The sequence below is a fragment of the Camellia sinensis genome, chromosome 14 (genome assembly GCF_055761805.1).
Source record: "Camellia sinensis isolate YWXY chromosome 14, ASM5576180v1, whole genome shotgun sequence".
NCBI lineage: Eukaryota > Viridiplantae > Streptophyta > Magnoliopsida > Ericales > Theaceae > Camellia > Camellia sinensis.
In genome coordinates, this window is record NC_138974.1 from 98200046 (window position 1) to 98226114 (window position 26069).

Genomic DNA, 26069 nt, shown 5'->3' on the forward strand with positions numbered 1-26069 from the left:
CATGCTTTCCCTAGATGTTTTCCAGCATGTTTTCCCTAGATCATTTGCATTCATGTAAAGCTTGTTTTTGAGAGTACATTCAATAGACTTTGCCATGTGTTTGTAGGACTTGGACCTTTGCCTTGATCCCGACGTCCCAAGAACTATGTGAGTGGTATTTTTAATAAAGATATGCTCTTAAGGTTTTGATAAAGCTTTGCCTTGTTTTGATAAAAGTATTTGTTAAGCATGAATGATATCCCTATTTTATGTAACAAGTATAAGCTTTGTTTTGATGTCAATCTTTGAAAGTCCGTACGTGCCAGGGGACTTTAAGTATTTGTGGCACAAGTCCGTACGTACCAGGAAGTTTAAGCATTTGTGGCACAAGTCCGTATGTGCTAAGGGACTATAAGCATTAGTAGCACACATGTGAAGTCCGTACGTGCCAGGGGACTTTAAGAAATAGTGGCACAAGTCCGTACGTGCCAGGGGACTTTAAGAAATAGTGGCACAAGTCTGTATGTGCTAAGGGACTTTAAGCATTAGTAGCACACATGTTAAGTAAGCAAGTTTTGAAGGACCAAGGTTATGCCGAGGTTATGTTTTAAGATTTGACGCATGTTAAGTATGTAAGTTTTGCAAGATCAAGTTTGATGAACAAGATTTATCTCGTGTTTTGTACAAGCTATGATAAGTATGGTTTTGACAAAGATATATTATGTATTGTTTTGAAAGACCTCGGGAATCATTCATTTAACCCCTTTATTACTTATACCATTCACTGAGTATCCAAGCTCACCCTCCCTATGTATATATGTAGGTAACAAGCAAGAAGTCGGCCACGCCGAGATGTGTGTTTTGCATGTATGTTTATGCCGGCAGTGAGGATGTCGGCAAACTAGAAGATTATGTTTCATGATTTGTGGCTCAAGTGTTTTTGTTTATGTCGGCAATTTTTGAAGCTTATGTATTTTGAACATGTCAGCTCGAGAAGCCTTTTTCCAAGATATAATATGTATTTTTGTACTTCATTTCTATTTGTATTCAAGTTGCATAGCTATGTAAAGATGTATGCCATTTCATTTGACTTATGCACTGCTCTTATGGACCACTTGTATTTTAGATTATTGCTTCCGCACTTGTGAGCTCCCTATATCTATACTCTGATTGTGTGTGAATTTTGGAAGTTGGCCTTCGGTAATCACGGATTACTGGCCATCACGGCACCAAACTACTAGAGGCGGTTTGGGGTCGTGACAAATAAATTCTCAGTAAATTACTTAGTATATTCCAAAAAAAAATCTAACTAAATTACTCAGTGAATTCTCAGTAAATTCCACAATAAATTCTCAATAAATTAGTCAATAAATTCCAAGTAAATTCTCATTAAATTACTCAGTAAATTTCAAGTAAATTACTTAGTAAATTCTCTGAAAATTACTAATTGAATTCTCAGTAAACTACTCAGTAAATTGTGAGTAAATTTGCAGTAAATTTTCAGTAAATGTCTAATAAATCCTCACAAAATTATTCAGTAAATTTCCAATAAATACTCAGTAAATCACTTTGTAAATTCCAAGTAAATTACTGAGTAAATTCTCAGTAAATTACATAATAAATTCCAAGTAAATTCTCAGTGAATTGTCTGTAAATTACACCGTAAACTCCCAGTAAATTCTGAAAAAAATTCTCAGTAATTTACTTTTTAAATTCCCAGTAAATAACTTCATAAATTTTCAGTAAATTCCCAGTAAATTCTCAGGCAATTCCCTATAAATTTTTCGTAAATTCTTTGTAAATTACACAACAAATTCCCAGTATATTCTCAGTAAATTAATAAGTAAATTCCCAGTAAATTACTTATAAAATTCCAAGTAAATTCTCAATAAATTACTTAGTAAATTTTCAGTAAATTCTCAGTAAATTACTTCTTAAATTATCAGTAAATTACTCAGTAAATTCCTTGAAATTTCTAAGAAAATTTCTCAACAAATTAAACAGTAAATTTTCAATAAATGACCCAGTAAATTCTCTGTCAATTCCTTGTAAAATCCCAGTAAATTACTCTGTAAGTTCTCTGTAAATTACTCAGAAAATAACTCAGTAAATTGCCAACAAATGCACAGTAGATTACTCAGTAAATTTTCTAAAAATTGCTCATTAAATTCCTAATAAATTCTCAGTAAATTACTCAGGAAATTCCCAGTAAATTACTCAGTTAATTCCCAATCAATTCTCAATAAATTCTCAGTAAATTCCCAAGAAATACTCAGTAAGTTGCGCCGTAAATTCAAAATAAATTACCCAGTAAATTCAATGTAAATTACTCAGTAAATTCTATATAAATTACTTTGTAAATCACACAGTAAATTACTCTCTAAATTTTCAGTAAATTCCAGAAAAATTACAGAATAAATTCTCAGTAAATTACTCTGTAAATTCGCAATAAATTTTCATTAAATTACTTAGAAAATTACTCAGTGAATTCTCAGAAAATTACTCAATTAATTACTGAGTAAATTACTTTGTAAATTCCCTATAAATTCTTAGTAAATTACTCCAGAAATTTCCTGTGAATTCTCAGTAAATTACTCAAGAAATTCCCACTATGTTCTCAATAAATTACACAGCAAATTCCCAGTAAATTACTATGTAATTCTCAATAAATCATTCAGTAAATTCGCAGTAAATTTTAACTAAATTCTCAGTACATTACTGAGTAAATTCCCACTAAATTACTCAGATAATTACCGTAAATTCTGTGAAATTACTAAAAGAATTTCCAGTAAATTAACAATAAGATCTCAGTAAATTACTCAGTAAATTCCCAATAAATTCTAACTACATTATTTAGTAAATTCCCAGTAAATTCTAAACAAATTACTTAGTAAATTCCGAGTGAATTCTCAGTAAATTACTCATTAAATTCTCTGTAAATTACTCAATAAGTTCTCTATAAATTACTCAGTAAATTCCCAGAAAATTCTGCGTAAATTAATCAGTAAATTTCTAGCAAATTCTCAATAAATACTCAGTAAATTTCAAGTAAAATCTCCGTAAATTCCCACAATATTCCTTGTAAATTCTTAGTAAATTACTCAGAAAATTCCCAGTAAATTACTCAGCAAAATCTCAGTAATTTACCTAGTAAATTGCAAGTAAATTACATTGTAAAATCACAGTAAATTCGCTGTAAATTCTCAGCAGAATACTCTGTAAGTTCTCAGTAAATTTTCTGTAAATTACTAAGAAAAATTGCCTATAAATTCTCAGTAAATTACACAGTAAATTCTCAATAAATTACTCATTAAATTCTCTGTAAATTACTTAATAAATTCCATGTAAATTCTCAATAAATTACTCGATAAGCTCTCACTAATTTTTTTTGTAAATTCTCAGTAAATTACATAGTAAACTATCAGTAACTACTCGGTAAATTTTCAGTAAATTCTCTATAAATTCTCAGAAAATTACCCAATAAATTCTCTATAAATTCGCAGTAAATTACTTAGTAAATTCCAAAAAAAATTAAACTAAATTACTCAGTGAATTCTCAGTAAATTCCAAAATAAATACTCAATAAATTAGTCAGTAAATTCTAAGTAAATTCTCATTAAATTACTCAGTAAATTCCAAATAAATTACTCAGTAAATTCTTGGAAAATTACTAATTGAATTCTCAGTAAATTCTCAGTAAATTACTAAGTAAATTGTGAGTAAATTTGCAGTAAATTTTCAGTAAATTATAACTAAATTCTAAGTAAATGTCTAATAAATTCTCACAAAATTATTCAGTAAATTTCCAATAAATACTCAGTAAATCACTTTGAAAATTACTGTGTAAATTCTCAGTAAATTACACAATAAATTCCAAGTAAATTCTCAGTGAATTCTCTGTAAATTACTCCGTAAATTCCCAGTAAATTCTGAAAAAAAATCTCAGTAATTTACTCTTTAAATTCCCAGTAAATTACTTAGTAAATTTTCAGTAAATTCCCAATAAATTCTCAGGCAATTCCTTCTAAATTTTTCGTAAATTCTTTGTAAATTACTCAGCAAATTCCCAGTATATTCTCAGTAAATTAATAAGTAAATTTCCAGTAAATTCTTAGTAAATTACTCCTTAAATTATCAGTAAATTACTTATCAGTAAATTTGTCACGCCCCCAAACCGCCCCTAGTAGTTTGGTGCCGTGATGGCCAGTAACTCGAGGTTACCGAAGGCCGTCTTACAAAAATCACACACAATCAGAGTATAAAATATGGGGCTTACAAGTGCGGAAGCAATATATATACATATACAAAATCTAAATAGTCCATGAGAGCCGTGCATAAGTCCAATGGAATGTCATACATCAAACATCTTTACAAGTCTTACAATTTAGATACAACAAGAATGAGATACAAAACACATCCTGACCAAAAGGCTTCTCAAGCCGACATATGCCAAAACAAACAAAGAAAACATAAGCCGAGAAGCATAATCTTCAAGACGATGCAAAACGCAAATCCAAAACATGTCGGCAAGGCACCCAAAACACATCGGCAATCACGTCTAGGCCTCAATGCCTTCTTGTTCATCACCTACATATATATAGAGAGGGTGAGCTTGGATACTCAGTGAATGATATTAGAAATAAAGGTTTTGCATGATTGATATCCAAGATTTCTTTCAAAACAATACATAGCATACTTTACAATCAAGAGGGAAATCAAGTTCATTGCCGGCCTTTCAAGTTCTTTGGATGTTATTACATCTACTTAATACAAGAGGGTGATGACATTCCCAAGACAAGAGTGCAGTTGCATTATAGTCCCCTGCAACTAAGGACTTTCAAGACAAGCTGTGCTGCGAAAGTTTATAGTCCTCTAGCACTAAGGACTGTCAAGACAAGCTGTGCTGCGAAAGTTTAGAGTCCTCTAGCACTAAGGACTGTCAAGACAAGCTGTGCTGCGAAAGTTTATAGTCCTCTAGCACTAAGGACTGTCAAGACAAGCTGTGCTGCGAAAGTTTAGAGTCCTCTAGCACTAAGGACTGTCAAGACAAGCTGTGCTGCGAAAGTTTATAGTCCTCTAGCACTAAGGACTGTCAAGACAAGCTGTGCTGCGAAAGTTTAGAGTCCTCTAGCACTAAGGACTGTCAAGACAAGAGTGCAGTTGCATTATAGTCCCCTGCAACTAAGGACTTTCAAGACGAGTCATCAAAATAAGATAGCATTTGATATACAAAATAGGGATAGTCATTCATGCTAGATCAAGTACTTTTCAAAACAAGGCAAGACGAGATTTATGAAAGCAAGTGTAACATAGCTTTATTAAAAATACCACTCACATCGTTTCTTCACACGTCGGGGTCGAGACAAGCCCAAGTCCTACAACACATGGCAAAGCCTATTGAATGCGCTTTCAAACAAGTCTCTCATGTACACAAATGTTTTCGGAAAACATGCTGGGCACCAATCAGGTCTAGGCCGAGGTTCCACACCTCCTTGCCGAGGTGTGTTCCCGAGGGCCACATGCAAGGAGGAGAGGTCGGGAAACTCTGGGTTTCCCTCTGTTGATGAACATGAAGAACATGAGTGTGAAAACATGAAAAATACGAATGTTTGATCATAATCTGCCATCACAAATCTGGGATTTTCGTGCTATGAGTTTGAAAATATGGACCTGGGCACCCGTACTTGAAATCCTTGCGGAAATAAACACAAAATCATGATTCTTTATGCAAGCTTTCGGATCAAAACAAGACTTTCTTGAAGAACACATGAATGCCATTTTCTCTTTCTAAAATCGAGCTTCAAAACGATGCATGGCTTACAAATCATTTTCAATCATGCAATGCAATAACATAAACATAAAGAACATCATGAGCAGATCAAGAATCTAACCTTAGAACGCGGGTCTAACGGTTCGATCTCTAGGAATCAAGCTTGAAGATCTACTTCTCTCTCAAGAACTCTTCTCCCTCTTCTAGAGCTTCTCTCTCTCTACAAGGCAAGTTTATGACACCAAATGATAGTTTTCTATACCTGGTTCTGGGGTTAACCCTCTGCTGAGACACGTGGCGGCGACTGGTTGGGTTCATCCTGAAAAGGTGGCTGACAGGCCAGACGAAGCATGGTGGAAGGGTGTTCAACAAGCAAAACGGTATGGGCTTTCTGACCGACTATGACATCGGCTAACAACAAGGCATATCTAACAAGCTACACGGAGTGGCACTCCGGCAAGAGGTGACATCGGCTAACAAAAGACTTCGGCAACTAAGGTGACAATGACCTCGGCTAGGAAGGACAACACTTGACTAAGTTGTGCCACATCTTAGCCTAGATGCGCCACACCTCGGCCTAGGTCATACCGCGCCAGGACGAGATCACTGGGGTGCAAGGTGACATCTCGGCTAACGTGGTCGAGGCAAGGACGGAGATCAACAAGGGGTTCCAAGATACTGCTACTAGACTAAGGGTGACCTCGGCATTGGAATAACGTCGGCTAGCATAACTCAGGCAAGGCGTAACCTAAGTTTCGCATCAAGGAAGGAACAAGACAAGCATACTACACTTAGACAAATCACAAGGCTTCAAATCAAGACATGGATCGCGTTGGCTCAAGCGAAACAAATCACAACATACACATGCAAGCTAAACAAGTCATAATCATACCGATGCTCATGAACATGATGAGGACATAAAGTGTGGGTTCCTACAAAATTACTCAGTAAATTCCTAGAAATTTCTAAGAAAATTTCTCAACAAATTAAACAGTAAATTCTCAGTAAATTACCCAGTAAATTCTCTATCAATTCCCCGTAAAATTCCAGTAAATTACTTTGTAAGTTCTCTGTAAATTACTTAGAAAATAACTTAGTAAATTGCCAGCAAATGCTCAGAAGATTACTCAGTAAATTTTTTGAAAATTACTCATTAAATTCTCAGTAAATTACTCAGTTAATTCCCAATCAATTCTCAATAAATTCCCAAGAAATACTCAGTAAGTTGCGCCATAAATTCCAAAAAAATTACTTAGTAAATTCAATGTAAATTACTTAGTAAATTACTCTCTAAATTTTCAGTAAATTCCAGATAAATTACAGAATAAATTCTCAATAAATTCCCAGTAAATTCTGAGTAAATTACTCTATAAATTCACAATAAATTTCCTATAAATTACTTAGAAAATTACTCAGTGAATTCTCAGAAAATTACTCAATTAATTACTGAGTAAATTCCCAGCAATTTCTAAGTAAAATCCCTGTAAATTCTCAGTAAATTACTCAAGAAATTCCCACTATGTTCTCAATAAATTACATAGCAAATTCCCAGTAAATTACTATGTAATTCTTAATAAATCATTCAGTAAATTCGCAGTAAATTTTAACTAAATTCTCAGTATATTACTCAGTAAATTCGCACTAAATTACTCAGATAATTACCGTAAATTCTGAGAAATTACTAAAAGAATTTCCAGTAAATTAACAATAAGATCTCAGTAAATTTCCAGTAAATTTTAAACAAATTACTTAGTAAATTCCGAGTGAATTCTCAGTAAATTGCTCATTAAATTCTCTGTAAATTACTCAATAAGTTCTCTATAAATTACTCAGTAAATTTCCAGAAAATTCTGCGTAAATTAATCAGTAAATTTCTAGCAAATTCTCAATAAATACTCAGTAAATTTTGAGTAAAATCTCCGTAAATTCCCACAATATTCCCTGTAAATTCTTAGTAAATTACTCGGAAAATTCCCAGTAAATTACTCAGCAAAATCTCAGTAAATTACCTAGTAAATTGTAAGTAAATTACATTGTAAAATCACAGTAAATTCGCTGTAAATTCTCAGTAGAATACTCTGTAAGTTCTCAGTAAATTTTTTGTAAATTACTAAGAAAAATTGCCTATAAATTCTCAGTAAATTCTCAATAAATTTTCAATAAATTACTCATTAAATTCTCTGTAAATTACTTAATAAATTCCATGTAAATTCTCATTAAATTACTCGATAAGCTCTCACTAAATTTTTTTGTAAATTCTCAGTAAATTACATAGTAAACTATCAGTAACTACTCGGTAAATTTTCAGTAAATTCTCTATAAATTCTCAGAAAATTACCCAATAAATTCCTTATAAATTCTCAGTAAATTACTTAGTTAATTCCAAAAAAAATCTAACTAAATTACTCAGTGAATTCTCAGTAAATTCCAAAATAAATACTCAATAAATTAGTCAGTAAATTCTAAGTAAATTCTTGGAAAATTACTAATTGAATTCTCAGTAAATTCTCAATAAATTACTACGTAAATTGTGAGTAAATTTGCAGTAAATTTTTAGTAAATTATAAGTAAATTCTCAGTAAATGTCTAATAAATTCTCACAAAATTATTCAGTAAATTTCCAATAAATACACAGTAAATCACTTTGAAAATTACTGAGTAAATTCTCAGTAAATTACACAATAAATTCCAACTAAATTCTCAGTGAATTCTCTGTAAATTACTCCGTAAATTCCCAGTAAATTTTGAAAAAAATCTCAGTAATTTACTCTTTAAATTCCCAGTAAATTACTTAGTAAATTTTCAGTAAATTCTCAGTAAATTACCAGTAAATTCCCAATAAATTCTTAGGTAATTCCCTCTAAATTTTTCGAAAATTCTTTGTAAATTACTCAGCAAATTCCCAGTATATTCTCAGTAAATTAATAAGTAAATTTCTGGTAAATTCTTAGTAAATTACTCCTTAAATTATCAGTAAATTACTTATCAGTAAATTATTCAGTAAATTCCTAGAAATTTCTAAGAAAATTTCTCAACAAATTAAACAGTAAATTCTCTATCAATTCCCCGTAAAATTCCAGTAAATTACTCTGTAAGTTCTCTGTAAATTACTTATAAAATAACTTAGTAAATTGCCAGCAAATGCTCAGAAGATTACACAGTAAATTTTCTGAAAATTACTCATTAAATTCCCAGGAAATTCTAAGTAAATTACTCAGTTAATTCCCAATCAATTCTCAATAAATTCCCAAGAAATACTCAGTAAGTTGCGCCATAAATTCCAAAAAAATTACTCAGTAAATTCAATGTAAATTACTTAGTAAATTACTCTCTAAATTTTCAGTAAATTCCAGATAAATTACAGAATAAATTCTCAATAAATTCCCAGTAAATTCTGAGTAAATTACTCTGTAAATTCGCAATAAATTTTCATTAAATTACTTAGAAAATTACTCAATTAATTACTGAGTAAATTCCCAGCAATTTCTAAGTAAAATCCCTGTAAATTCTCAGTAAATTACTCCAGAAATTCCCTTTAAATTCTCAGTAAATTACTCAAGAATTTCCCATTATGTTCTCAATAAATTACACAGCAAATTCCCAGTAAATTACTATGTAATTCTCAATAAATCATTCAGTAAATTCGCAGTAAATTTTAACTAAATTGTCAGTACATTACTGAGTAAATTCTGACTAAATTACTCAGATAATTACCGTAAATTCTCAGAAATTACTAAAAGAATTTCCAATAAATTAACAGTAAGTTTCCAGTAAATCACTCAGTAAATTTCCAATAAATTCTAACTACATTATTTAGTAAATTCTCAGTATATTCTAAACAAATTACTTAGTAAATTCTTAGTAAATTCCGAGTGAATTCTCAATAAATTACTCAATAAGTTCTCTATAAATTCCCAGCAAATTCTCAAAAAATTCTCTGTAAATTAATCAGTAAATTCCTAGCAAATTCTCAATAAATACTCAGTAAATTTCAAGTAAAATCTCCGCAAATTCCCACAATATTCCCTGTAAATTCTTAGTAAATTACTCAGAAAATTCCCAGTAAATTACTCAGCAAAATCTCAGTAAATTACCTAGCAAATTGCAAGTAAATTACATTGTAAAATCACAGTAAATTCGCTGTAAATTCTAAGTAGAATACTCTGTAAGTTCTCAGAAAATTCTCTGTAAATTACTAAGAAAAATTGCCTCTCAATTACACAGTAAATTCTAATTAAATTCTCAAAAAATTACTCAATAAATTACTCATTTAATTCTCTGTAAATTACTTAATAAATTCCATGTAAATTCTCAGTCAATTACTCAATAAATACTCAGTAAATCACTTTGTAAATTCCAAGTAAATTACTGAGTAAATTCTCAGTAAATTACACAATAAATTCCAAGCAAATTCTCAATGAATTCTCTGTAAATTACTCCGTAAATTCTTAGTAAATTCTGAAAAAAATTCTCAGTAATTTACTTTTAAATTCCCTGTAAATTACTTAGTAAATTTTCAGTAAATTACCAGTAAATTCCCAATAAATTCTCAGGCAATACCCTGTAAATTTTTCGTAAATTCTTTATAAATTACTCAGCAAATTCACAGTATATTCTCAGTAAATTAATAAGTAAATTTCCAGTAAATTCTCAATAAATTACTCCTTAAATTATCAGTAAATTACTCAGTAAATTCCTAGAAATTTCTAAGAAAATTTCTCAACAAATTAAACGGTAAATTCTCAGTAAATTACCCAGTAAATTCTTTGTCAATTCATTGTAAAATCCCAGTAAATTACTCAGTAAGTTCTCTGTAAATTACTCAGAAAATAACTCAGTAAATTGCCAGCAAATGCTCAGTAGATTACTCAGTAAATTTTCTGAAAATTACTCCTTAAATTCCCAGCAAATTCTCAGTAAATTACAAAGGAAATTCCCAATCAATTCTCAATAAATTCTCAGTAAATTCCCAAGAAATACTCAGTAAGTTGAGCAGTAAATTCCAAATAAATTACTCAGTAAATTACCCTCTAAATTTTCAGTAAATTCCAGATAAATTATAGAATAAATTTTCAATAAATTTTCAGTAAATTCCCAGTAAATTCGCAATAAATTTCCTATAAATTACTTAGAAAATTACTCAGTGAATTCTCAGAAAATTACTCAATTAATTACTGAGTAAATTACTTTGTAAACTCCTAGCAATTTCTAAGTAAATTCCCTGTAAATTCTCAGTAAATTGCTCCAGAAATTTCCTGTAAATTCTCAGTAAATTACTCAAGAAATTCCCACTATGTTCTCAATAAATTACACAGCAAATTCCCAGTAAATTACTATGTAATTCTCAATAAATCATTCAGTAAATTCGCAGTAAATTTTAACTAAATTCTCAGTACATTACTGAGTAAATTTCCACTAAATTACTCAGATAATTACCGTAAATTCTCAGAAATTACTAAAAAAATTTCCAGTAAATTAACCGTAAGTTCCCAGTAAATTACTCAGTAAATTCTCAATAAATTCTAACTACAATATTTAGTAAATTTCCAGTAAATTTTTAGTAAATTTCGAGTGAATTCTCAGTAAATTACTCATTAAATTCTCAGTAAATTACTCAATAAGTTCTCTATAAATTACTCAGTAAATTCTCAGAAAATTCTCTGTAAATTAATCAGTAAATTCATTGCAAATTCTCAATAAATACTCAGTAAATTTCGAGTAAAATCTTCGTAAATTCCCACAATATTCCCTATAAATTCTTAGTTAATTACTCAAAAAATTCTCAGTAAATTACTCAGCAAAATCTCAGTAAATTATCTAGTAAATTGCAAGTAAATTACATTGTAAAATCACAGTAAATTCATTGTAAATTGTCAGTAGAATACTCTGTAAGTTCTCAGTAAATTCTCTGTAAATTACTAAGAAAAATTGCCTCTAAATTCTCAGTATATTACACAGTAAATTCTCAATAAATTCTCAGTAAATTACTCATTAAATTCTCTGTAAATTACTTAATAAATTCCATGTAAATTCTCAGTCAATTACTCAATAAGTTCTCACTAAATTTTTTGTAAATTCACAGTAAATTACGTAGTAAACTATCAGTAAATTACTCGGTAAATTTTCAGTAAATTTTCTATAAAATCTCGAAAATTACCCAATGAATTCCAAATAAATTCTCAGTAAATTACTTAATAAATTCCAAAAAAAAAAATCTAACTAAATTACTCAGTGAATTCTTAGTAAATTTCAAAATAAATTCTTAATAAATTAGTCAGTAAATTCCAAGTAAATTCTCATTAAATTACTCAGTAAATTCCAAGTAAATTACTCAGTAAATTCTCTGAAAATTACTAATTGAATTCTCAGTAAATTGTGAGTAAATTTGCAGTAAATTATCAGTAAATGTCTAATAAATTCTCACAAAATTATTCAGTAAATTTCCAATAAATACTCAGTAAATCACTTTGTAAATTCCATGTAAATTACTGAGTAAATTCTCAGTAAATTACACAATAAATTCCAAGTAAATTCTCAGTGAATTCTCTGTAAATTACTTCATAAATTCCTAGTAAATTCTGAAAAAAAATTCTCAGTAATTTCCTTTTAAATTTCCAGCGAATTACTTAGTAAATTTTCAGTAAATTACCAGTAAATTCCCAATAAATTCTCAGGCAATTCCCTGTAAATTTTTCGTAAATTCTTTGTAAATTACTCAGCAAATTCCCAGTATATTCTCAGTAAATTAATAAGTAAATCCCCAGTATATTCACGATAAATTACTTAGTAAATTTCTAGTAACTTCTCAGTAAATTACTCCTTAAATTATCAATAAATTACTCAGTAAATTCCTAGAAATTTCTAAGAAAATTTCTCAACAAATTAAACAGTAAATTCTCAGTAAATTAACCAGTAAATTCTCTATCAATTCCCTGTAAAATCCCAGTAAATTACTCTGTAAGTTCTCTGTAAATTACTCAGAAAATAACTCAGTAAATTGCCAGCAAATGCTCAGTAGATTACTCAGTAAATTTTCTGAAAATTACTCATTAAATTCCCAGTAAATTCTCAGTAAATTACTCAGGAAATTCCCAGTCAATTACTCAGTTAAGTCCCAATCAATTCTCAATAAATTCTCTACAAATTCCCAAGAAATACTCAGTAAGTTGCGCCGTAAATTCCAAATAAATTAATCAGTTAATTCAATGTAAATTATTCAATAAATTCAATGTAAATTACTCTCTAAATTTTCAATAAATTCCAGATAAATTATAGAATAAATTCTCAATAAATTCCCAGTAAATTACTCTGTAAATTCAGAATAAATTTTCTATAAATTACTTAGAAAATTACTCAATGAATTCTCAAAAAATTACTCAATTAATTACTGAGTAAATTACTTTGTAAATTCCCAGCAATTTCTAAGTAAATTCCCTGTAAATTCTAAGTAAATTACTCCAGAAATTCCATGTAAATTACTCAAGAAATTTCCACTATGTTCTCAATAAATTACACAGCAAATTCCTAGTAAATTACTATGTAATTCTCAATAAATCATTCAGTAAATTCGCAGTAAATTTTAACTAAATTCTCAGTACATTACTTAGTAAATTCCCATTAAATTACTCAGATAATTACCGTAAATTCTCTGAAATTACTAAAAAAAATTCCAGCAAATTGACAGTAAGTTCTCAGTAAATCACTCAGTAAATTCCCAATAAATTCTAACTACGTTATTTACTAAATTCACAGTAAACTCTAAACAAATTACTTAGTAAATTCTTAGTAAATTCTAAGTGAATTCTCAGTAAATTACTCATTAAATTTTTGTAAATTACTCAATAAGTTCTCTATAAATTACTCAGTAAATTCTCTGTAAATTAATTAGTAAATTCTTAGCAAATTCTCAATAAATACTCAGTAAATTTTGAGTAAAATCTCCGTAAATCCCCAAAATGTTCCCTGTAAATTCTTAGTAAATTACTCAGAAAATTCCCAGTAAATTACTCAGCAAAATCTCAGTAAATTACCCAGTAAATTGCAAGTAAAGTACATTGTAAAATCACAGTAAACTCGCTGTAAATTGTCAGTAGAATACTCTGTAAGTTCTCAGTAAATTCTCTGTAAATTACTAAGAAAAATTGCCTCTAAATTCTCAGTAAATTACACAGTAAATTCTCAATAAATTCTCAGTAAATTACTCAATAAATTACTCATTAAATTCTCTGTAAATTACTTAATAAATTCCATGTAAATTCTCAATAAATTACTCGATAAGTTCTCATTAAATTATTTTGTAAATTCTCTGTAAATTACATAGTAAACTATCCATAACTACTCGGTAAATTTTCAGTAAATTCTCTATTAACTCTCAGAAAATTACCCAATAAATTCCTAATAAATTCTCAGTAAATTACTTAGTAAATTCCAAAAAAAAAAAATCTAACTAAATTACTCAGTGAATTCTAGGCAAATTCCATAATAAATTCTCAATAAATTAGTCAGTAAATTCCATGTAAATTCTCTGAAAATTACTAATTGAATTCTTAGCAAATTCTCAGTAAATTACTCAGTAAATTGTGAGTAAATTTGCAGTAAATTTTTAGTAAATTATCAGTAAATTCTTAGTAAATGTCTAATAAATTCTCACAAAATTATTCAGTAAATTTCCAATAAATACTCAGTAAATCACTTTGTAAATTCCAAGTAAATTATTGAGTAAATTCTCAGTAAATTACACAATAAATTCCAAGTGAATTCTCAGTGAATTCTCTGTAAATTACTCTGTAAATTCCCACTAAATTCTGAAAAAAATTCTCAGTAATTTACTCTTTAAATTCCCAGTAAATTACTTAGTTAATTTTCAGTAAATTACCAGTAAATTCCCAATAAATTCTCAGGCAATTCCTTGTAAATTTTTCATAAATTCTTTGTAAATTACTCAGCAAATTCCCAGTAAATTCTGAGTAAATTAATAAGTAAATTCCCAGTAAATTCTCAATAAATTACTTAGTAAATTTTCAGTAAATTCTCAGTAAATTACTCCTTAAATTATCAGTAAATTACTCAGTAAATTCCTAGTAATTTCTAACAAAATTTCTCAACAAATTAAGCAGTAAATTCTCAGTATAGTCTCTGTCAATTCCCTGTAAAATCCCAGAAAATTACTCTGTAAGTTCTCTGTAAATTACTTAAAAAATAACTCAGTAAATTGCCAGCAAATGCTCAGTAGATTACTCAGTAAATTTTCTGAAAATTACTCCTTAAATTCCCAGAAAATTCTCAGTAAATTACTCAGGAAATTCCCAGTCAATTACTCAGTTAATTCCCAATCAATTCTCAATAAATTCTCAGTAAATTCCCAGGAAATACTCAGTAAGTTGCGTCGTAAATTCCAAATAAATTACTCGGAAAATTCAATGTAAATTACTCAGTAAATTCTGTGTAAATTACTTAGTAAACTACTCAGTAAATTACTCTCTAAATTTTTAGTAAATTTCAGATAAATTACAGAATAAATTCTCAATTAATTCCCAGTAAATTACTCGTAAATTCGCAATAAATTTTCAATAAATTACTTAGAAAATTACTCAGTGAATTCACAGAAAATTACTCAGTTAATTACTGAGTAAATTACTTTGTAAATTCCCAGCAATTTCTAAGTAAATTCCCTGTAAATTCTTAGTAAATTACTCCAGAAATTTCCTGTAAATTCTCAGTAAATTACTCAAGAAATTCCCACTATGTTCTCAATAAATTACACAGCAAATTCCCAGTAAATTACTATGTAATTCTCAATAAATCATTCAGTAAATTCGCAGTAAATTTTAACTAAATTCTCAGTTAATTACCGTAAATTCTCAGAAATTACTAAAAAAAATTCCAATAAATTAACAGTAAGTTCCTAGTAAATTACTCAGTAAATTCCCAATAAATTATAACTACATTATTTAGTAAATTCTCAATAAATTCTAAACAAATTACTTAGTAAATTCCGAGTGAATTCTCAGTAAATTACTCGTTAAATTCTCTGTAAATTACTCAATAAGTTCTCTATAAATTACTTAGTAAATTCCCAATAAATTCTCAGAAAATTCTACGTAAATTAATCAGTAAATTCATAGCAAATTCTCAATAAATACTTAGTAAATTTCGAGTAAAATCTCCGTAAATTCCCACAATATTCCCTGTAAATTCTTAGTAAATTACTCAGAAAATTCCCAGTAAATTACTCAGCAAATTCCCAGCAAAATCTCAGTTAATTACCTAGTAAATTGCAAGTAAATTATAAGTAAATTAAACTTTAAAATCACAGTAAATTCGTTGTAAATTCTCAGTAGAATACTCTGTAAGTTCTCAGTAAATTCTCTGTAAATTACTGAGAAAAATTGCCTCTAAATTCTTAGTAAATTACACAAGAAATTCTTAATAAATTCTCAGTAAATTACTCAATAAATTACTCATTAAATTCTCAGTAAATTACTCGATAAGTTCTCACTAAATTTTTTGTAAATTCTCAGTAAATTCTCTATAAATTCTCAGAAAATTACCCAATAAATTTCTAATAAATTCTCAGTAAATTACTTAGTAAATTCCAAAAAAAATCTAACTAAATTACTCAGTGAATTCTCAGTAAATTTCAAAATAAACTCTCAATAAATTTGTCAGTAAATTTCAAGTAAATTCTCATTAAATTACTCAGTAAATTCCAAGTAAATTATTCAGTAAATTCTCTGAAAATTACTAATTGAATTCTCAATAAATTCTTTGTAAATTACTCAGTAAATTATGAGTAAATTTGCAGTAAATTCTCAGTAAATGTCTAATAAATTCTCACAAAATTATTCAGTAAATTTCCAATAAATACTCAGTAAATTCCCAGTAAATTACGCAATAAATTCCAAGTGAATTCTCAGTGAATTCTCTGTAAATTACTCTGTAAATTCCCACTAAATTCTAAAAAAGATTCTCAGTAATTTACTCTTTAAATTCCCAGTAAATTACTTAGTAAATTTTCAGTAAATTCTCAGTAAATTACTAGTAAATTCCAATAAATTCTTAGGCAATTCCCTGTAAAATTTTCGTAAATTCTTTGTAAATTACTCAGCAAATTCCCAGTATATTCTCAGTAAATTAATAAGTAAATCCCCATTAAATTCTCAATAAATTACTTAGTAAATTTCCAGTAAATTCTCAGTAAATTACTCCTTAAATTATCAGTAAATTACTCAGTAAATTCCTAGAAATTTCTAAGAAAATTTCTCAACAAATTAAACGGTAAATTCTCAGTAAATTGCCCAGTAAATTCTCTGTTTATTCCCTGTAAAATCCCAGTAAATTACTCTGTAAGTTCTCTGTAAATTACTCAGAAAATAACTCAGTAAATTGCCAGAAATGCTCAGTAGATTACTCAGTAAATTTTGTGAAAATTACTCATTAAATTCACAATAAATTACTCAGGAAATTCCCAGTAAATTACTCAGTTAATTCCCAATCAATTCTCTGTAAATTCCCAGGAAATACTCAGTAAGTTGCGTCGTAAATTCCAAATAAATTACTGAGTAAATTCTATGTAAATTACTTAGTAAATTACTCAGTGAATTACCCTCTAAATTTTCAGTAAATTCCAGATAAATTACAGAATAAATTCTCAATAAATTCTCAGTAAATTACTCTGTAAATTCCCAATAAATTTTCTATGAATTACTTAGAAAATTACTCATTGAATTCTCAGAAAATTACTCAATTAATTACTGAGTAAATTACTTTGTAAATTCCCAGCAATTTCTAAGTAAATTCCCTGTAAATTCTCAATAAATTACTCCAGAAATTCCCTGTAAATTCTCAGTAAATTACTCAAGAAATTCCCACTATGTTCTCAATAAATTACACAGCAAATTCCCAGTAAATTACTATGTAATTCTCAATAAATCATTCAGTAAATTCGCAGTAAATTTTAACTAAATTCTCATACATTACTCAGTAAATTCCCACTAAATTACTCAGATAATTACCGTAAATTCTCAAAAATTACTAAAAAAAATTTCAGTAAATTAACAGTAAGTTCTCAGTAAATTACTCAGTAAATTCCCAATAAATTCTAACTACAATATTTAGTAAATTCCCAGTATATTCTAAACAAATTACTTAGTAAATTCTTAGTAAATTCCGAGTGAATTCTCAGTAAATTACTCATTAAATTCTCAGTAAATTACTCATTAAGTTCTCTATAAATTCCCAGCAAATTCTCAAAAAATTCTCTGTAAATTAATCAGTAAATTCCTAGCAAATTCTCAATAAATACTCTTTAAATTTCGAGTAAAATCTCCGTAAATTCCCACAATATTCCCTGTAAATTCTTAGTAAATTACTCAGAAAATTCCCAGTAAATTACTCAGCAAAATCTAAGTAAATTACCTATTAAATTGCAAGTAAATTACATTGTAAAATCACAGTAAATTCGCTGTAAATTCTCAGTAGAATACTCTGTAAGTTCTCAGTAAATTCTCTGTAAATTACTAAGAAAAATTACCTCTAAATTAGACAGTAAATTCTCAATAAATTCCCAATAAATTACTCAATAAATTTCTCATTAAATTCTCTATAAATTACTTAATAAATTCCATGTGAATTCTCAGTAAATTACACGATAAATTCTCACTAAATTTTATGTAAATTCTCAGTAAATTACATAGTAAACTATCAGAAAATTACTCGGTAAATTTTAAATAAATTCTATATAAATTCTCAAAAAATTACCCAATAAATTCCTAATAAATTCTCAGTAAATTACTTAGTAAATTCCAAAAAAAATCTAACTAAATTACTCAGTGAATTCTCAGTAAATTCCACAATAAATTCTCAATAAATTAGTCAATAAATTCCAAGTAAATTCTCATTAAATTACTCAGTAAATTCCGAGTAAATTACTTAGTAAATTCTCAGTAAATTGTGAGTAAATTTGCAGTAAATTTTCTGTAAATTCTCAGTAAATGTCTAATAAATTTACACAAAATTATTCAGTAAATTTCCAATAAATACTCAGTAAATCACTTTGTAAATTCCAAGTAAATTCTAAGTAAATTACACAATAAATTCCAAGTAAATTCTCCGTGAATTACTCCGTAAATTCCCAGTAAATTCTAAAAAAAATTCTCAGTAATTTACTCTTTAAATTACTCAGTAAATTTTCAGTAAATTCTCAGTAAATTACGAGTAAATTCCCAATAAATTCTCAGGCAATTCCCTGTAAATTTTTCGTAAATTCTTTGTAAATTACTCAGCAAATTCCCAGTATATTCTCAGTAAATTAATAAGTAAATTCACAGTAAATTACTCGTAAAATTTCCAATAAATTCTCAATAAATTACTTAGTAAATTTTCAGTAAATTCTCAGTAAATTACTCCTTAAATTATTAGTAAATTACTCAGTAAATTCCTAGAAATTTCTAAGAAAATTTCTAAACCAATTAAACAGTAAATTCTCAGTAAATTACCCAGTAAATTCTCTATCAATTCCTTGTAAAATCCCAGTAAATTACTCTATAAGTTCTCTGTAAATTACTCAGAAAATAACTCAGTAAATTGCCTGCAAATGCTCAGTAGATTACTCAGTAAATTTTTTGAAAATTATTCATTAAATTCAAAGTAAATTACTCAGGAAATTCCCAGTAAATTACTCAGTTAATTCCCAATCAATTCTCAATAAATTCTCAGTAAATTCCCAGGTAATACTCAGTAAGTTGCGCCGTAAATTCCAAATAAATTACTCGTTAAATTCCAGATAAATTACAGAATAAATTCTCAATAAATTCCCAGTAAATTACTTTGTAAATTCGCAATAAATTTTCTATAAATTACTTAGAAAATTACTTAGTGAATTCTCAGAAAATTACTCAATTAATTACTGAGTAAATTACTTTGTAAATTCCCAGCAATTTCTAAGTAAATTCCCTGTAAATTCTTAGTGAATTACTCCAGAAATTCCCTATAAATTCTCAGTAAGTTACTCAAGAAATTCCCACTATGTTTTCAATAAATTACACAGCAAATTCCCAATAAATTACTTTGTAATTCTCAATAAATCATTCAGTAAATTCGCAGTAAATTTTAACTAAATTCTCAGTACATTACTCAGTAAATTCCCACTAAATTACTTGGATAATTACTGTAAATTCTCCGAAATTACTAAAAAAATTTCCAATAAATTAACAGTAAGTTCTCAGTAAATTACTCAGTAAATTCCCAATAAATCCTAACTACATTAGTTAGTAAATTCCCAGTAAATTCTAAACAAATTACTTAGTAAATTCTTAATAAAATCCGAGTGAATTCTTAGCAAATTACTCATTAAATTCTCTGTAAATTTCCCAATAAGTTCCCCATAAATTACTCAGTAAATTCTCAAAAAATTCTCTGTAAATTAATCAGTAAATTCAAAGCAAATTCTCAATAAATACTCAGTAAATTTCGAGTAAAATCTCCGTAAATTCCCACAATATTCCCTGTAAATTCTTAGTAAATTACTCAGAAAATTCCCAGTAAATTACTCAGCAAAATCTCAGTAAATTACCTAGTAAATTGTAAGTAAATTACATTGTAAAATCACAGTAAATTTGCTGTAAATTCTCAGTAGAATACTCTGTAAGTTCTCTGTAAATTCTCTATAAATTACTAAGAAAAATTGCCTCTAAATTCTCAGTAAATTCTCAACAAATTCTCAGTAAAGTATTCAATAAATTACTCATTAAATTCTCTGTAAATTACTTAAAATTTTTTATGTAAATTCTTAGTAAATTACTCAAAAAATTACTTAGTAAATTGTTAGTTAATTCTTTGTAAATTACATAGTAAACTATCAGTAAATTACTCGGTAAATTTTCAGTAAATTCTCTATAAATTCTTAGAAAATTACCCAATAAATTCCTAATAAATTCTCAGTAAATTACTTAGTAAATTCCAAAAAAAATCTAACTAAATTACTCAGTGAATTCTCAGTAAATTCCACAATAAATTCTCAATAAATTAGTCAGTAGATTCCAAGTAAATTCTCATTAAATAACTCAGTAAATTCCAAGTAAATTACGCAGTAAATTCTCTGAAAATTACTAATTGAATTCTCAGTAAATTACTCAGTACATTATTCAGTAAATTGTGAGTAAATTTGCAGTAAATTTTCAGTAAATTATTAGTAAATTCTCAGTAAATGTCTAATAAATTCTCACAAAATTATTCAGTAAGTTTCCAATAAATACTCAGTAAATCACTTTGTAAATTCCAAGTAAATTACTGAGTAAATTCTCAGTAAATTACACAATAAATTCCAAGTAAATTCTCAGTGAGTTCTTTGTAAATTACTCCGTAAATTCCCAGTAAATTCTGAAAAAAAATTTCAGTAAATTACCATTAAATTCCCAATAAATTCTCAGGCAATTCCCTGTAAATTTTTCGTAAATTCTTTGTAAATTACTCAGCAAATTCCCAGTATATTCTCAGTAAATTAATAAGTAAATTCCTGATAAATTACTCGTAAAATTCCCAGTAAATTCTCAATAAATTACTTAGTAAATTTTCAGTAAATTCTCAGTAAATTACTCCTTACATTATCAGTAAATTACTCAGTAAATTCCTAGAAATTTCTAAGAAAATTTCTCAACAAATTAAATAGTAAATTCTTAGTAAATTACCCAGTAAATTCTCTGTCAATTCCCTGTAAAATCCCAGTAAATTGCTCTGTAAGTTCTCTGTAAATTACTCAGAAAATAACTCAGTAAATTGCCAGCAAATACTCAGTAGATTACTCAGTAAATTTTCTGAAAATTACTCATTAAATTCCCAGTAAATTCTCAGTAAATTACTCAAGAAATTCCCAGTAAATTACTCAGTTAATTCCCAATCAATTCTCAATAAATCATTCAGTAAATTCGCAGTAAATTTTAACTAAATTCTCAGTACATTATTCAGTAAATTCCCACTAAATTACTCAGATAATTACCGTAAATTCTCAGAAATTACTAAAAAAAAATTCAGTAAATTAACAGTAAGTTCTCAGAAAATTACTCAGTAAATTCCCAATAAATTCTAACTACATTATTTAGTAAATTCTCAGCAAATTCTAAACAAATTACTTAGTAAATTCTTAGTAAATTCCGAGTGAATTCTCAGTAAATTACTCATTAAATTCTCTGTAAATTACTCAATAAGTTCTCTATAAATTACTCAGTAAATTTACCGTAAATTCTTAGAAAATTCTTTGTAAATTAATCAGTAAATTCGAAGCAAATTCTCAATAAATACTCAGTAAATTTCGAGTAAAATCTCCTTAAATTCCCACAATATTCCCTGTAAATTCTTAGTACATTACTTAGAAAATTCTCAGTAAATTACTCAGCAAATTCCCAGCAAAATCTCAGTAAATTACCTAGTAAATTGCAAGTAAATTATAAGTAAATTACATTGTAAAATCACAGTAAATTCACTGTAAATTCTCAGTAGAATACTCTGTAAGTTCTCAGTAAATTACACAGTAAATTCTCAATAAATTCTCAGTAAATTACTCATTAAATTCTCTGTAAATTACTTAATAAATTCTATGTAAATTCTTAGTAAATTACTCGATAAGTTCTCACTAAATTTTTTGTAAATTACTCAGAAAATTACTTAGTAAATTGTTTGTAAATTCTCAGTAAATTACATAGTAAATTATCAGTAAATTACTCGGTAAATTTTTAGTAAATTATTTATAAATTCTCAGAAAATTACCCAATAAATTCTTAATAAATTTTTAGTAAATTACTTAGTAAATTCCAAAAAAAATCTAACTAAATTACTCAGTGAATTATCAGTAAATTCTCAATAAATTAGTCAGTAAATTCCAAGTAAATTCTTATTAAATTTCTCAGTAAATTCCAAGTAAATTACTCAGCAAATTCTCTGAGAATTACTAATTGAATTCTCAGTAAATTACTCAGTACATTATTCAGTGAATTGTGAGTAAATTTGCAGTAAATTTTCAGTAAATTATCAGTAAATTCTCAGTAAATGTCTAATAAATTCTCACAAAATTATTCAGTAAATTTCCAATAAATACTCAGTAAATCACTTTGTAAATTCCAAGTAAATTACTGAGTAAATTCTGAGTAAATTACACAATAAATTCCAAGTAAATTCTCCGTGAATTCTCGGTAAATTACTCAGAAAATTTGAGTAAAATCTCATAAAATACTCAGTAAATTCCCAGTAAATTCCTTGTAAATTCCTTGTAAATTCTCAGTAAATTACTAAGTAAATTCCCTGTAAATTCTCAATAAATTACTCTAGAAATTCCCACTATGTTCTCAATAAATTACATAGCAAATTCTCAGTAAATTCGCAGAAAATTACTCAATAAATTTTAAGTAAATTCTCAGTAAATTACTTAGTGCATTACTCTGTAAATTTCGACTAAATTACTCAGTAAATTAACAGTATGTTCTCAATAAATTCTCAATAAATTCTTAGTACATTATTTAGTAAATTCCCAACAAATTACTTAGTAAATTCCGAGTGAATTCTCATTAAATTACTTATTAAATTTTCTATAAATTTCTCAATAAATTCTCTGTAAATTACTCAGAAAATTCTCAGAAAATTCTCTGTAAATTAATCAGTAAATTCCTAGCATATTCTCAATAAATACACTCTCAATAAATACACAGTAAATTACTCAGTAAATTCTGAGTAAATTCTCCGTAAATTCCCAAAAAATTCCATGTAAATTCTTAGTAAATTACTCAGAAAATTTCCAGTAAATTTTCAGTAATTACTTAGAAAATTCCCAGCAAAATCTCAGTAAATTATTCAGTAAATTCTTCTTGGATTACTTAGTAAATTCTTAGTAAATTACCTAGTAAATTGCAAGTAACTTATAAGTAAATTACATTGTAAAATCATAGTAAATTCGCTGTAAATTCTTAGTAGATTACTTTGTAAGTTCTCAGTAAATTCTTTGTAAATAACTACAAAAAATTACCTCTAAATTCTCAGTAAATTACTCAGCAAATTTTCAGTAAATTCTCAATAAATTCTCAGTAAATTACTCAATAAATTATTCATTAAATTCTCTGTAAATTACTTAGTAAGTTCCCTGTAAATTCTAAGTAAATTACTCGATAAGTTCTCACTAAATTTTTTGTAAATTACTCAGAAAATTACTCAGTAAATTGTTAGTAAATTCTCAGTAATTTACTCGGTAAATTTTCAATAAATTCTCTATAAATTCTTAGAAAATTACCTAACAAATTCTCAGTAAAATACTTAGTAAATTCCAAAAAAAATCTAACTGAATTACTTAGTGAATTCTCAGTAAATTACACAATAAATTCCCAGTAAATTCTCAATAAATTAGTCAGTAAATTCTCAGTCAATTACACTGTAATTCTCGGTAAATTACTTAGTAAATTCCAAGTAAATTACTTAGTAAATTCCCATTAAATTACTCCCTAAATTTTAAGTAAATTACTCCGTACATTTATTCAGTAAATTGTGAGTAAATTACCAAGTAAATTTTCAGTAAATTCTCAGTAAATTCGTAGTAATTACTCAGTAAATATCTAATAAATTCTCACAAAATTCTTCAGTAAATTCCCAATAGATACTTAGTAAATCACTAAGTAAATTACTGAGTAAATTCTCAGTAAATTCTAAAAAAATTCTCAGTAATTTACTTCTTAAATTCCTAGTAAATTTCATAGTAAATTTTTAGTAAATTCTCAATTAATTCTCAGTAAATTACTCAGTAAATTACAAGTAAATTTTCAATAAATTATTCAGTAAATTCCCAATAAATTCTCAGGCAATTCCCTGTAAATTTTTCGTAAATTCTTAGTAAATTACTCAGCAAATTCCCAGTATATTCTCAGTAAATTACTCATAAAATTCTCAGTAAAATTACTTAATAAATTTTCAGTAAATTCTCTGTAAATTACTCCTTAAATTATATGTAAATTTATAGAAAATTATAAGAAAATTTCTCAACAAATTAAACAGTAAATTCTCAGTAAATTACCTAGTAAATTCTCTGTCAATTCCCTGTAAAATCCCAGCAAATTACCTGTAAGTTCTCAGTAAATTCTCAGAAAATTACTCAGTAAATTGCCAACAAATGCTCAGTAGATTACTCAGAAAATTCTCAGTAAATTCTTTAAAAATTATTCATTAAATTCCCAGTAAATTACTCATTTAATTCCCAGGAAATACTCAGAAAGTTGTGTCGTAAATTCCCAATAAATTACTCAGTAAATTCAATGTAAATTCTCAGTAAATTACCCTCTAAATTTTCAGTAAATTCCAAATAAATTACAGAATAAATTCTCAATAAATTCCCAGTAAATTACTCAGTAAATTAGTAATAAGTTTTCTATTAAATTACTTAGAAAATTACTCAATTAATTATTTAGTAAATTACTCAAAAAATTCTGAGTAAATTCTCAGAAAATACTCAGTAAATTCCCAGTAAATTCAAATAAATTCCCTATAAATTCTCAGTAAATTACTCAGAAAATTTCCAGTAATTTCTAAGTAAATTTCCTATAAATTTTCAATAAATTAGTCTAGAAATTCCCAGTAAATTACTCAGTGCATTACTTTGTAAATTCCCACTAAATTACTCAGTAAATTACAGTAAATTCTCAGAAATTACTTCGAAAATTTTCAGTAAATTCTTCTTAAAATACTTAGTAAATTCTCAGTAAATTACCTATTAAATTGCAAGTAAATTATAAGTAAATTACATTGTAAAATCACAGTAAATTCGCTCTAAATTCTCAGTAGATTACTTTGTAAGTTCCCAGCAAATTCTCTGTAAATTACTAAGAAAAATTGCCTCTAAATTCTCAGTAAATTACTCAGCAAATTTTCAGGAAATTGTCAGTAAATTACTCAATAAATTACTCATTAAATTCTCTGTAAATTACTTAGTAAGTTCCCTGTAAATTCTCAGTAAATTACTCGATAAGTTCACACTAATTTTTTTGTAAATTACTCAGTAAATTACAAAAAAAAATCTAACTAAATTATTCAGCGAATTCTTAGTAAATTACACAATATATTCACAGTATATTCTCAATAAATTAGTCAGTTACACTGTAATTCTCGGTAAATTCCTCAGTAAATTTCAAGTAAATTCTCAGCAAATTACTCAGTAAATTCCCAGTAAATTACTCCCTAATTTTCAAGTAAATTACTCAGTACAATTATTCAATAAATTGTGAGTAAATTACCAAGTAAATTTCAAGTAAATTCTCAGTAAATTCCTAGTAATTACTAAGTAAATATCTAATAA